This window comes from Crassostrea angulata, unplaced genomic scaffold, assembly GCF_025612915.1.
Source record: "Crassostrea angulata isolate pt1a10 unplaced genomic scaffold, ASM2561291v2 HiC_scaffold_73, whole genome shotgun sequence".
Taxonomy (NCBI): domain Eukaryota; kingdom Metazoa; phylum Mollusca; class Bivalvia; order Ostreida; family Ostreidae; genus Magallana; species Magallana angulata.
In genome coordinates this window covers 79,794-92,142 of record NW_026441628.1, presented here as the reverse complement: position 1 = coordinate 92,142, position 12,349 = coordinate 79,794, and the positions used below count along the sequence as shown (strand labels likewise).

General features: G+C 30.5%; 1 pseudogene; it reads right to left on the bottom strand.

Annotated features, from left to right (window-relative positions):
• Window positions 1–239: 239 nt before the first annotated feature.
• LOC128168963 (uncharacterized) lies at window positions 240–5,557 on the bottom strand (annotated as a pseudogene).
• Between the last annotated feature and the right edge of the window lie 6,792 nt (window positions 5,558–12,349).

Genomic DNA, 12,349 nt, shown 5'->3' with positions numbered 1-12,349 from the left:
TACTGCAATTATTCAAAACGGATAACAAAACACTGAAATCATGCAAGATACAAGGATATTTTGAAAGCAGTTTCCTGTTTAAATCATAATCATGAAACTTTTATTATAATGTACGATCATGTAGCACATTTGATTTTCATATGAAATGTATAAATTACGTTAACAGCTTAAAAAAACCCACATAAATCAAAATATATGCTGTATTTAAACAAATATTTACCACAAGATTGAGTATTTTTTCATAAACTTTATTCACAAGTATATGCATATCAAAAGTGTAAAAACATAACAAATTTACAATAATTTCATTATTGTATATTCTACAAGCTATTATTTTAAAAAAATTACATGCCAGCTTATTGATGTAATGAAATGTTTCTCTATCTTTGGGTTCATTAATGAGAGTCATAGTCCTTAGTTTTTTTTTTAAATATGTGCTGTAAGCTGTTCTTTTTCTTCTTCAAATGAATCGATGGTGATTGATGTCGAATATTCTTCTAAAACGAGCGATATATATATATTTTTTTTGATCTTGAATATAAGAATATAACATGCATTGTATCAATATTTGTTCAAAAACATACATAGTCATGTTTTTGTTTACCTGATCGCGCCCTATTCTCTTCAATAGTTGGCCCTATAAAGAAACACATTCCTTTATGTAAACTGGTTATAGAAGTTCAATTCTATATTCTTCTACGAGTATAGCTTTTATATTCATAAGAATACTGTATCATTCGACTTACGGCATATTCCTGAGCAAGACAAGTTCCTCCGCCATTTGTTAACTACGAGTGCGACAAAAGCTAATACAGGGATTCCAACGACGACGCAGATAATACTGATAATTCTGTATGAAACATGAAACATATCAATAACAATTCTGATACATAAAACACAAGATATGATGCCATTCATTATCCAAAACAAAAAAATCAACATCAAAACAAACAAATCACTGTTAATTCTAAAAAATCACATTATATACAATGTAGTATATACTCACAGAGAACTAGTGTTATTTTCTGAATAAGTGTAAGTATAATTTGATTTTTGACTCAGATCTGATGCTTAAGACGACATTTTATGTTCAGAAGTTATAAGGCTAATAATAGCTGACTCAGTCGTCCCTTGTAATTCTGGCATCTTCTTCGACTTTATGACGTAACACTCTTGATCTAGATGAATAGTTGATATATATATATATATATATATATATATATATATATATATATATATATATATATATATATATATATATATATATATATATATACATACAGACCCTGAAACGTGCTACTACACCAGTTGCACGGTTCGGTTCGTTACGCTTTTTGAACGGTACGGTTCGCTTTGTGAACGGTACGGTTCGTTTTGTGAACGGTACGGTTCGCTTTGTGAACGGAACGGTTCGCTTCTTGCACGGTACGCTTTGCTAAAAATAGCTGCACGCTTTGTGAACGGTTTGCGCGCTTTATTAATGAGGTAGGCGTGGCCTGAACGCTTTGATTTTTCTCAATATAATTTCGTTTAGTTTTTGCCCGATCTACTTCAGCAAGGTGGTAATTGTGACATATGATACTAATTTTTTTTTTTGTTTATTTATATGATATTTTACAAATTTATTTCAATCTATTTAAAATCAGAACTTTCCTCTGTTCCCCTGTTTTTGATACGTTTCGTGAAACCTGTACTCAGTGACAACCGGGAGGCGGGGGGTAATTCTTATTTTGATTAGTCTGTTATTATTAGTATTTAATTTTAGATAAATGTAATCATTAAGATAGATTAAAAGAACTGTTTGACTTTAATCCGATATATTTTTGTTAATTCAGCGGGCTGTCGATAATTTTACAAAGCATCTTAAGTTTTTATTTCTATATATGTACTTGAATTGAAGTCATTAAATATTTCTAATCCATTTACAATTGCTAAAAAAATTGCCCCGACTTTATTCCGATATTTCTTATTTTTCCTTAATCGCTGTCTTGATTCTCGGCCATTTGTTATTTTCACAAGCATCTTTCTTTTTCTTTATTCATAATTCGTATGATCATTCTTTATTGCGTACTACTGTAGAACTATTGCCGATCAAATTCCATTATTGAAAAGACGATGTAAAATTACATGCAGTTATTGATGAGATAAACAATGAATTTCAGATAAAAAATCTTGAATCAACTGTTATATAGTTTATGACAGACATTTTTATTCATTTCAATATTGATTCTGTGATTTTCTGCACTTGTTCGTATACACAGATCATACTTTCATGCAACCCGTCATCGCTTCTCTCATTTGAACTAAGACTGAACGTGTATAGTCGAAACATGACTATTAGCTTTTGTTTTTCCGTTAAACTATAAACATGTACATGTCACATATTTCTTTCGATATGTACGCAACTGGATATACACAAGTCAATAGCATTTAATGGCGATATTTATCATTCTGTTGAACAAGTGTCCGCTCTTCACTGTATGCATGCGATTTAGCTGACGATTTACAGATGCTTACTAACCTGTTTTTATTTACCTTGTAGTAAACAGGTCACGGAAAAATACCCGGTAATCAACAAATGAATGTTGGAAGTGATAGATAAATTATGAATATATCTAGTAACAAAAATTATACAACAGCACGGGGAAACGACTGATCGCCAGTATATGAGTTATGTAATCATGAAGTCGGAAGGAAATTATTGTTGAATAATTTCAAATAGGAACACTCTTTTTAATAGGGATTTGAGAAAACATAAAAAAACAAAAACGTTTTCATTCGATAATTTTCTTCTAGCCATATAGGAGGAGCCAAGTAGCACGCGGCACATGGCGTGATCTGTCCTGTAATACTTAAACTGATTGACAGGCGAAGCACGTGGAGTCCTGAGATAAAATCCCGCTCAAATGACCAACTATAGAAACCGAAAGCGAAATAATATAGTTCAGTGATAAAACTTTAATTTAAGTAATATAATCAACACACAAGTTCTCGTTTTCTCTCTCTCTCTCTCTCTCTCTCTGAGAGTGTAAACAATTTGGAATTATTAGATTTTTATTTGTATGAATTTAATTCATTTAATTTAGACTCATGGTTTTCACAACGATTTCAACACAATGACTAAAAGTTTGTACAGTAGACAATGTATTCAGATTGATCTCGACGGTTAAAATTTTGACGCTATATTAAAAAGAGCTGTGTTTGTGCTTACATCTAATTGCAAAATATTACATTCCATTCAACTATTTACTATGTAATTAATCAGGTTTTTGGTACATTAATGTACCCGGTAAATGCTATTTTTAATGCAAGTTAATATTTGTGAAAATCCCGCATATATAGAGTCGCTGAATTGTTCTACGGATCCACGCGCCGATCGTTAAAGACAGTTCTTTTGTTTTTTAGAGATTAAGAAAAGTCACGAAACAAACAAAGTAGAAGTAAGATATATTCAGACTATACACATGACAGGTTGTAATGAGTTACCAAACAGGTGTCCGTGGAAAGGTGTGAATACCGGCATCTCGTGTACACCTATTTAAGCGTCCAAATATACAGAGTTAGTTGTAAAGTACAATAACTGCCAAAAAACGAAATAAGACAATAACACCTGTTGTGTATAGAACCCAAGATGAAAGACGCTGTTGTGTTTCTGATCAGCTTATGTACACATATATCGCACAAGTGATTTTTGTTCATATGAAATCACGTCGCCATTACCAGCTAACTTAAGTCTACGTTCTTTTTTTTTAATTTGAAAGGGATATAAAATTATGTACTATAATATTTCAACCCTTGTTTAGCCATAGTATTTATTTCTAAACATACGCTATTTTTTTTAACGTCTCAGGTAACGAGATTTCTCTCTCTCATTCATCTCTCTCTTTCGCCTCTTTCTCTCTTTCATCTCTCTCTCTCCTGAGAATCACTGAAGGCTATGTAAGGTCCAGTATGTACCCAATGTTTCAAACATTTCATAAAATAATCAAAATAGCATAACTACGAATTGTGTGAACATTACTAGTTTAAAATGTTTAAGAAATCGGCGATGCACGTTTTGAAATGATTACGGCCTTAGAAAGGAAATTAAATTAAAATATGATGTAACTATTTCAATAAGAATAACCGTTTTAAATCTTAGTATGTGTTTTCAGTATAAAAAAAAAATCTAGCAAAATATTGAACTTAACTGGTCAGCGATAATCTCCGTCCGTATTCATCGAAAGACATTAGGTCAATTAGCCGTATATGGAAGTTGCACGCTTATCGCACGGTACGGTACGCTTTTTTGTCCGTCTGGAGGCGGGTCTTGCATAAAATATCTTGCACGCTTTTTGCACGGTACGGTTCGTTTTGTTAACGGTACGGTACGCGTTGTGAACGGTACTTTTCGTTTTGTGAACGGTACGGTTCGTTTCTTGCAGGGAACGGTACGGTTTCTTTTAGAGGTGTAGTAGCACGTTTCAGGGTCTGTATATATATATATATATATATATATATATATATATATATATATATATATATATATATATATATATATATATATATATTTCATAGGAAACTCGTTTTGCAAATCTGATTTCTACTGCAAAAGATTGATTTATTTTTAAAAATAAAATAAACAACCTTTAATTGTTTTCTGTTTATCTTCGTCATTAATAAATGACAATATCCATAAAATCATGACTTGTAGTGTTTAAAGGTGTAAAAATTAACAAAGCTGCAGGACCAAGATGGAACTGGTTTCCACACATTTTAGCATAAGATAAATGGAGGACAAAATAAAAAACCTTTAATTGTTTTCCCATAGAAATAGATTAAATTGACTTGCATTTATAACTCTCTGTTGACAAGTAAGTTGTTGGACATGCATTACATGTTTCAGCTTCGCTCTTTTGAATCCTTTTTCCACCAAAGTTATATTCTGCACATGACATTCCTACACATGAAATAAAAGCAAATATCAACTTAATTTTAGTGTTAGTTTGGTCGGATTATTATGTTTATTCATGACAAAATATATTATTAAGATGTTTTTTTCCGTTCAGTACCTACAATACTCCAGCTTGGTGCGCATACTTCAATCGTTTCATTTCTCCACGCATTCATTACACAGTGGTATTCGAATGAAGTACAAGAGTGTGTAATGTTTCTACAGCCTTTCTTTTTAGCTGCCTCATTCCACTCTCTTGCTGTTTTCGGACATGAATTTACTATTTTAGCTGTCGCGTTCGATTCATTGCATTCATTATCAGCATCAGCTTTCACTAATATCTGCAATTGAACATTTACTTTTAATTTATTTAAAAAAAACGTGTTTACAATATCATGAGTTATGTACACCTCTATCATATATCTATATGTATCATGAATTTAAAAATACTTGCTGATCAGATTTAGTACATTGTTCACCAATTGTTTTATAACTACAAAATGACGAAGAAAAGCGTGAAATAACTTACCTTTGTTGATGAAATCAGTGTTAAAACAATGACGCTGATAGTTGATTTCATACTCAAAATATCTACCTCTTATTTTTAAACAAATTCAATTAGACCAGGAATTGCAGAACAGCTGTTAACTTTGAAAAATTATTTACTTGTCTAGAGACGTGCAGAACCAGAGCTGCATTGCAGATATATGATGAGGCCTTGATGTGTATTTTCCAAAGTAGGTGTATGATATAAAGCCGTGCATTCAATATTTAGATATAAATAGCGACAGATAACTTTACATATAATTCCCCATGAGTCAGCTAGCTGTGCGCAGTAAAAACGGGATCAAATTGCTTTGATTATAAAATCATATAAAATAAGATATTTTACTCTCCCACTAGCTCTTTTTTTGGGGTAAATTTTATTCTTTGTGTATTATTAAATGTCTATTGGTTCCACAAAACTTAAACGAGTTTTAAATGCCTGTTTATGCATTTCATAGTTAAGATGCTATTATGGACCAAATGACGTGTCATTTTGGTATCAGAGAATTAACAAAAATCTTCTGTATTTGCCAGATATGTTTTCTTGATTTAAAAAGGAAGTTAACAACGTTGTTTTAATATATGACACTAATTGTTGTCTGTATTCAAGGATAGTGAATGGACTAATGTGCAATGTAACATTTATTATATCCTGCTGTGTGTGGGAGGTTTGTTTTGCTTTTATGAAGAGGTGGAAACTTTTGTTTTTTAACTTAAGTACAGTTAGATAAAACTGTTGTTATAAAGTGCAAGCAGTTTTGATATATGTAAGATTAAATCTGAAAGTGAGATATGTTTAGTTTATGTTTGCGTAGATTACAAGTTAAACATTGCAAGTGCCCGACTTGAAACTTGTGGTAAGAAACTTGTTATATTTGACAATATAAGTGTTTTTTAATGCTCTGCATATATTTATTTTATTTTGAAAATGTAATGCTTGTAAATATTCTAGCTTTTTTATGCAATTTCTAGTTGGTACACTAAATTGTGCACGTAGAATATTTTTATTTTCAGTTTTAGTTTTGATTTCTTAAAAGAAGAATTGAATTAATATTTCGATCAGAAAAGTACGAAATACCCTTTAAAATTTTCCTGCCTTTACAGAACGTAAATCTAATCTTATTTTTTAGACAAACGACAGACACAATACCCTTTAAATGTTTCGCACGCTCTAGCAGACAGTCTTAAATATTTCATTCATAAACTAGGAGTGTCGGGTGAAATTGTAAACTAAGCGTTTAACACACAATGTGTAAGCAATCTGAACCAACACGTGCTGAACATGGTTCACGTTTACTATTTTCTTTTTGCAGCTAAAGTGCAGTCTTCTTCATATCAAAATATATCTCGTTATACCCTTACCAAGGAGGACATACAACTTTTGATTTCCTACAGTCGCTTTTTTCACTGTTTATTTTTTATTTCTCCTTTTTAACGTATGTAAAAACTGTTTTTCGTACAGGAATAATCAATGTAAAAAATGCATTTTTCTAAACTTATTACTAAAACAAAGGGCAAGTAATCGATTGATACTGTAGTAGCAGTATACTTCCTGTTTAATGTGTCCATGTCTAATTTAAGATAATACGATATTGAAGGGTCCTCAACACCCCGTGGCATTTACTTTTTTATGACAGTACGTTACAACATGGCGATTTCAACTCTCTGTGAAACTTGTTATCTCACCAAGAATTTGTGTTTATATTTGTAGCACATTGGGTATAGTTTCGGTTTACTAATCTGCAGGTCCTAAACTCGAATAAAGCAAGACCTTTTATTTATTATGAAAAGCAATAAATTTTATAAGTTGATTTATTCATAAAATAAACATTATTTCCGCCATTTCAAATGTTAAATACATGCTTGAATTTCATACCTTTAGGAACATAAAAATGAGTTTGCATTTCAAATTTTAAAAGAATGTGGATATCCTGTAAATAGTTTTGGGATATGTTTTTTTTTTCAGATGTAAGGTCGGTCCATTAGTAAACTATATGCTAAATTGAAAGGGAATTTGCCTAAATGTTAATCGAATTTATCTCTGTACCATCAGTTAATATTTACATGTATATCCTTAAGTGATATGAATATTCTTTCAATTATTTGCATTTATACAAACTTACATGCAAGGTAGATGTATGCATGTTTGGTCTCTATTCAGTGTTCTTTCATCATAAACATCGATACATGTAGTATTTGTTTGGGTTTCACTTATTCGTAGAGATGTATCGTTCTTAATTGAACGACAACAAAACATACATGCTCTTTGACAACAAATATATTTGCGTTCTCGAAAAAAATTCGTAAATGTTCCTGTTATCCTACAGCCCCGCATAGGAATGAAATATTGTGATTGCGTAATACATGTACCAATAAGCGAAACTGAAAATCGCTTAAGGAAACTTGTCTTTGAGTGTTATGACACTGAAGACACTTGTGATAAAAAAGATTGTTTAATATTGTTTGAAGAAATTTTCTACGTGGTAAAAAAATCCTGATCTCCTGGGGTATGCTGTCAAAATGAGATAAAGAATGTAAATATTACGCCATACTCAGACACAGGACCAATCCCCGAAATTTAGTCAAAAAGGGTTACTGAGGCATTTATTGTTTGAATATTTCTGATTTAATTTTTTAAAAGTTCTACCATTTATTCACTTTGTTCATTTAATTAACCAAATGTCAGAAGAACATCATCTGATACATGCACATATATTCTTTGGTGTACTTTGTTGTTGTTTAAAAATAAAATCAACAGTTATAGTATATATCTTATGCAAAACATGTAGAGCTCATGCTATCAGTAGTATAAAAGTTACTACATACTCTAGATTTACTAATCTAAGACTTTAATAATTTCAAATATGAAGGTTCCTAAAATAGTTTAAAAGTCATTAGTCAAAAAATATCATGCAAATATGTTATGTTTCCTTTCAAACCCAATTTCATCATTTCCAACCATACATGAACTACAATATATCGCATCACAAATCGTACTTTGGGTCGTTGCATTTATATTCGCTGCTTATAACTGTTTCCTTTGTAAAGGTTCCACCATTCATATGACATGTGTACATGTAGTGATGAAAATAAAACTTACAATGATTTCGGAGAGTAATATGTTCCTCCTCTTAAATGTACCTCAAACAATATGTTTGTAAAAATGTCACAAAAAAAGAGCTTGATAAAAGATGCACAATTGGATTGTCATATTAGCGTTCAGTCATTACAAACTAAAGTGCTAACACCAACATTATAAATTTATGCATTCCTTCCATTTCAAACAAAGAAGAGGAATTAGTTTTGCTTTCGCCCCTTGGGTAACGGTTTCGACTTAAAAATAAAGTTTAACTGTTCATATGATATTCCCTAACAAATATTAGTATAGGCTTTAATAGTTAGGTGACTATTACGGTTTTTGTTTCTCTTGTTATGGTTCGACATGAAAGACCTATCATCAGAGACATAAATAATCTAATATAAACATTTGTAGGAGTCGCTCGACATACAAAGAATAGTACCAAGATAACAATGTAGGCGGTATTTGTTTGGCGATTGACAAAATAAACACCGCGTTTTATTATGTTACATGTATTTAATCTGAGACTGATTAAATGTTTTCCAAGAAATGTTATAGCTTTGTTAATATATGACAATTTATCTGCTCGTGGATATTGCTGGCTTGTCTCATAATTAGTATTATGGCCTAGATACACACTTTTTTAAGTGCAGAAAAACCATACAAAAATGATATGACAAGTTTAATGTTTTTTCAGAAAAAAGTCCAGCGCAAAAAACAAATGTAGTATTCAATTGTTTAAAAATTTTGATATTTATTAGTCAGTCACGTCATATACTAGTTTAAGATAATATTTCTCCTGTTATATAAGCTAAAAATTATCAAATTAACTAATACATATGTTCAGTGTGTTTATTGTGTATTGTGGATGTAAACAACGAATGAATTACAAACATGTTTATTCTACCCAAGCTATTAGTATGTTTTAAATAACATGACATAGCTACGTGAAGTGGGATTTAAACGGGAATTTCTTTAATCAACAACATTTTTTTCTTCTTCAAATGCTATGGGTAATATGCCGTCACAGAAAGTGTTTTTATTAAAAGAACAAAAAAGTGTCATTTTACTTTTCTAAATGAAAGATATTGTTTTTGTTTCCTCAAGCCTTATTCATCAACTGTTAAATCTTTTAAACATGTGCCGCTGGTATGATACACTTTAAGTGATGCGAAGCCAACATATTTTCTATGAATAAATTTAAAATGCTTTTGTGCCAAGATAAGCAGTTTTTACATATCTTTAGATATGTACTTTTAATATACCAATAGACTTGTATTCTGGCTTATTATACCAAAATATTAGAAGGTAACATTTTTCAATCATAGATTTTTTTAAATACATTTAATATTTATTCAAATTCATTTTTAAAAGAATTCGAAATTCGCAAACGCCGTATACAGGAATATAACAATATTCTACATTTTCTGAAACTTTTCAAACAATTTATTTTATATGGTTCTGACATTAAAAAGAATTTTCCCAACGTTTTGCACTTCGAAAAAGAGGAATTAAAAGGAGGTAAAGCATTCCATGCAGTAAGTACAACGAAAAATGTTTTAAAAGAAAAAATAGAATAAAACATTTTTATGTGCACAAAATATAATAACGATTGCAGAAAAAAGTAGATTGTTGATAAAGAATTAAAAGGTAAAAGTTCAACAGGATAAACATACATTGCCATGGGATCAAATCATTAAAGACAGGGGAGCTACTCAGAAGATTTGATCACCTACTAACGTTAGATATTAAAGATAAGCAATAACTAATGAAATAATTTGTCGACACTGAATTTTGCCAAAATTAAACTATATTGGGCAATGAAAGTGTCAATACAATCAACATGACCGTCTTGTATTATAAACATATTTATCTTAAAAACAATATTAATAATATCTTCTATTGTATCGTATTATTAAGATAATGAGGCAAATAACATTGTTATTCTGGTAGTCCCTTTAGTATACAATCCTTAAAAGTCGATAAACTTTCCATTAAACAAAAGTATCACACCAAAGATATTCAAATATAGCTTTAAAAACGATTGACAATCTTTCAAGATATCAAAATTTGGTCTTACTTACAAATGAAATGATCGGATTCGAAGACGTTAATCTCCTCTGTTCAATATATGATAGGTATGTGTATTCGTCTGATCTGAATATCAAACCATTCATAGGAAGTCAAGTTTCCACTTAGCTTATGCTGTACGAATTGTATTACATTATAACATTGAATTGTGCTACTCGCAATTGAAAGCTTTTAGTTGTTAAATGCAGGTTTCGCATCATATTTTTGTTAGTATATATGACAAAAGATATTGGGTTTTTTTTATGATTAAGGACGTTTTGTTGAGTAAATCAACAAAAACGTTTCATCAAGTAAACAGCATTCATTATGAATTACCCGTTAAATATTTCTATTATTTTATTTCAAAAACATATCATCTTTGTTTTGTTATACCTGCATGAATAACTATAAACACACACTAAACAAGTAATGTAATGTATTTATTGATAACATTACACATCAAATGCAAATGGTGGCTGGTAAACATGTAATCGTTTTGAATGTAATCCTTTTGAACTACTAAATGCAGGATGACTAAGTTACAACGTAAGAGGGGAAACACAAATTTGATATATTTGTCAAGGACAAATATTGCTTTTAAAATAGTAAACGTTTGAATTGTAATGACCGTTGTGGTCATTTCGAAAATCAGGTTCAAGATTTTCTTTACATTTTTTCATCCATAACTCTCTGTTCATCTGGAAATGAAATTAACTGTTGATTATCGTTGAAGTTTTTAAATGGGATATGTTTAATATCAACACGTAATGGTTGTAGGTCCTGTTCTAAAATTGTTTTTCATATTTTTATATTAAATTCTATGTAGGTATGTTGAAGGCCGAAGTTATGATTATTTATTTTTCCTAAACAAACTGTTGATATTGACAATTTCTAACGGGTCATCAAAAACTTAACAGGGGATATCTTACATAAAGGTGGAGTGGTTAATACAAAGATGTATAATGGTGATGAAAAAGTCCAACTATTTGTTGGTTGTTTTTTTTTGGGGGGGGGGGGGGGGAGGGGATCTTTTTAGTTTTTTGGTTTTTTGTTGTTGTTGTAAACCATATAATTTCGATTGCTTCATTTCCCGATAATCAATGATTTGATAGAAAAATTGTTACATTTTCTCTTTGAACGTTTAAATGATGAAAATCAATTTTCTAGCTTTAATAAATATAAAAAATAGCTGCCATTTAGGAACAATATAGATATCAATCATGATGAATACATATTTTACAGTGTATACGAATGCTGCATCGTATTGAAAATCAGTTTGATATAACATTTAGACTTGTATTGTCTTAAGATTTATTAAGTTCACGAAACGTGTCTTGCATAAAAGGTATTTGTTTGCTTGTCCAATAAAACAGTTTTTACTTCAACGCTTTCTTCTACACTTCCGAAAACAATTTCTACAAGAGAAACAAAATATGAATAAAAGATATCTGATATTAAACAGTATTAAGGCTCAATTGTCTCTAATGAACACTCATTATTTTTGTTCTCCTAAAATGGAACATGAGTAAAAAATGTACACGTACCTGATGATTGAGCATTTAAATCTTTATTTTGTAAAACTGTTTCTTCAAAGAAAACACAAATTATAATGTCAATTAAGAAGGTGACAGTATATTTTTCTGTATTTAGCGCGTAACAAGGTGTAGACATATATATAGCTAAATGAAATACTTACTTTTGAAACAAGCGAACATTTTTTT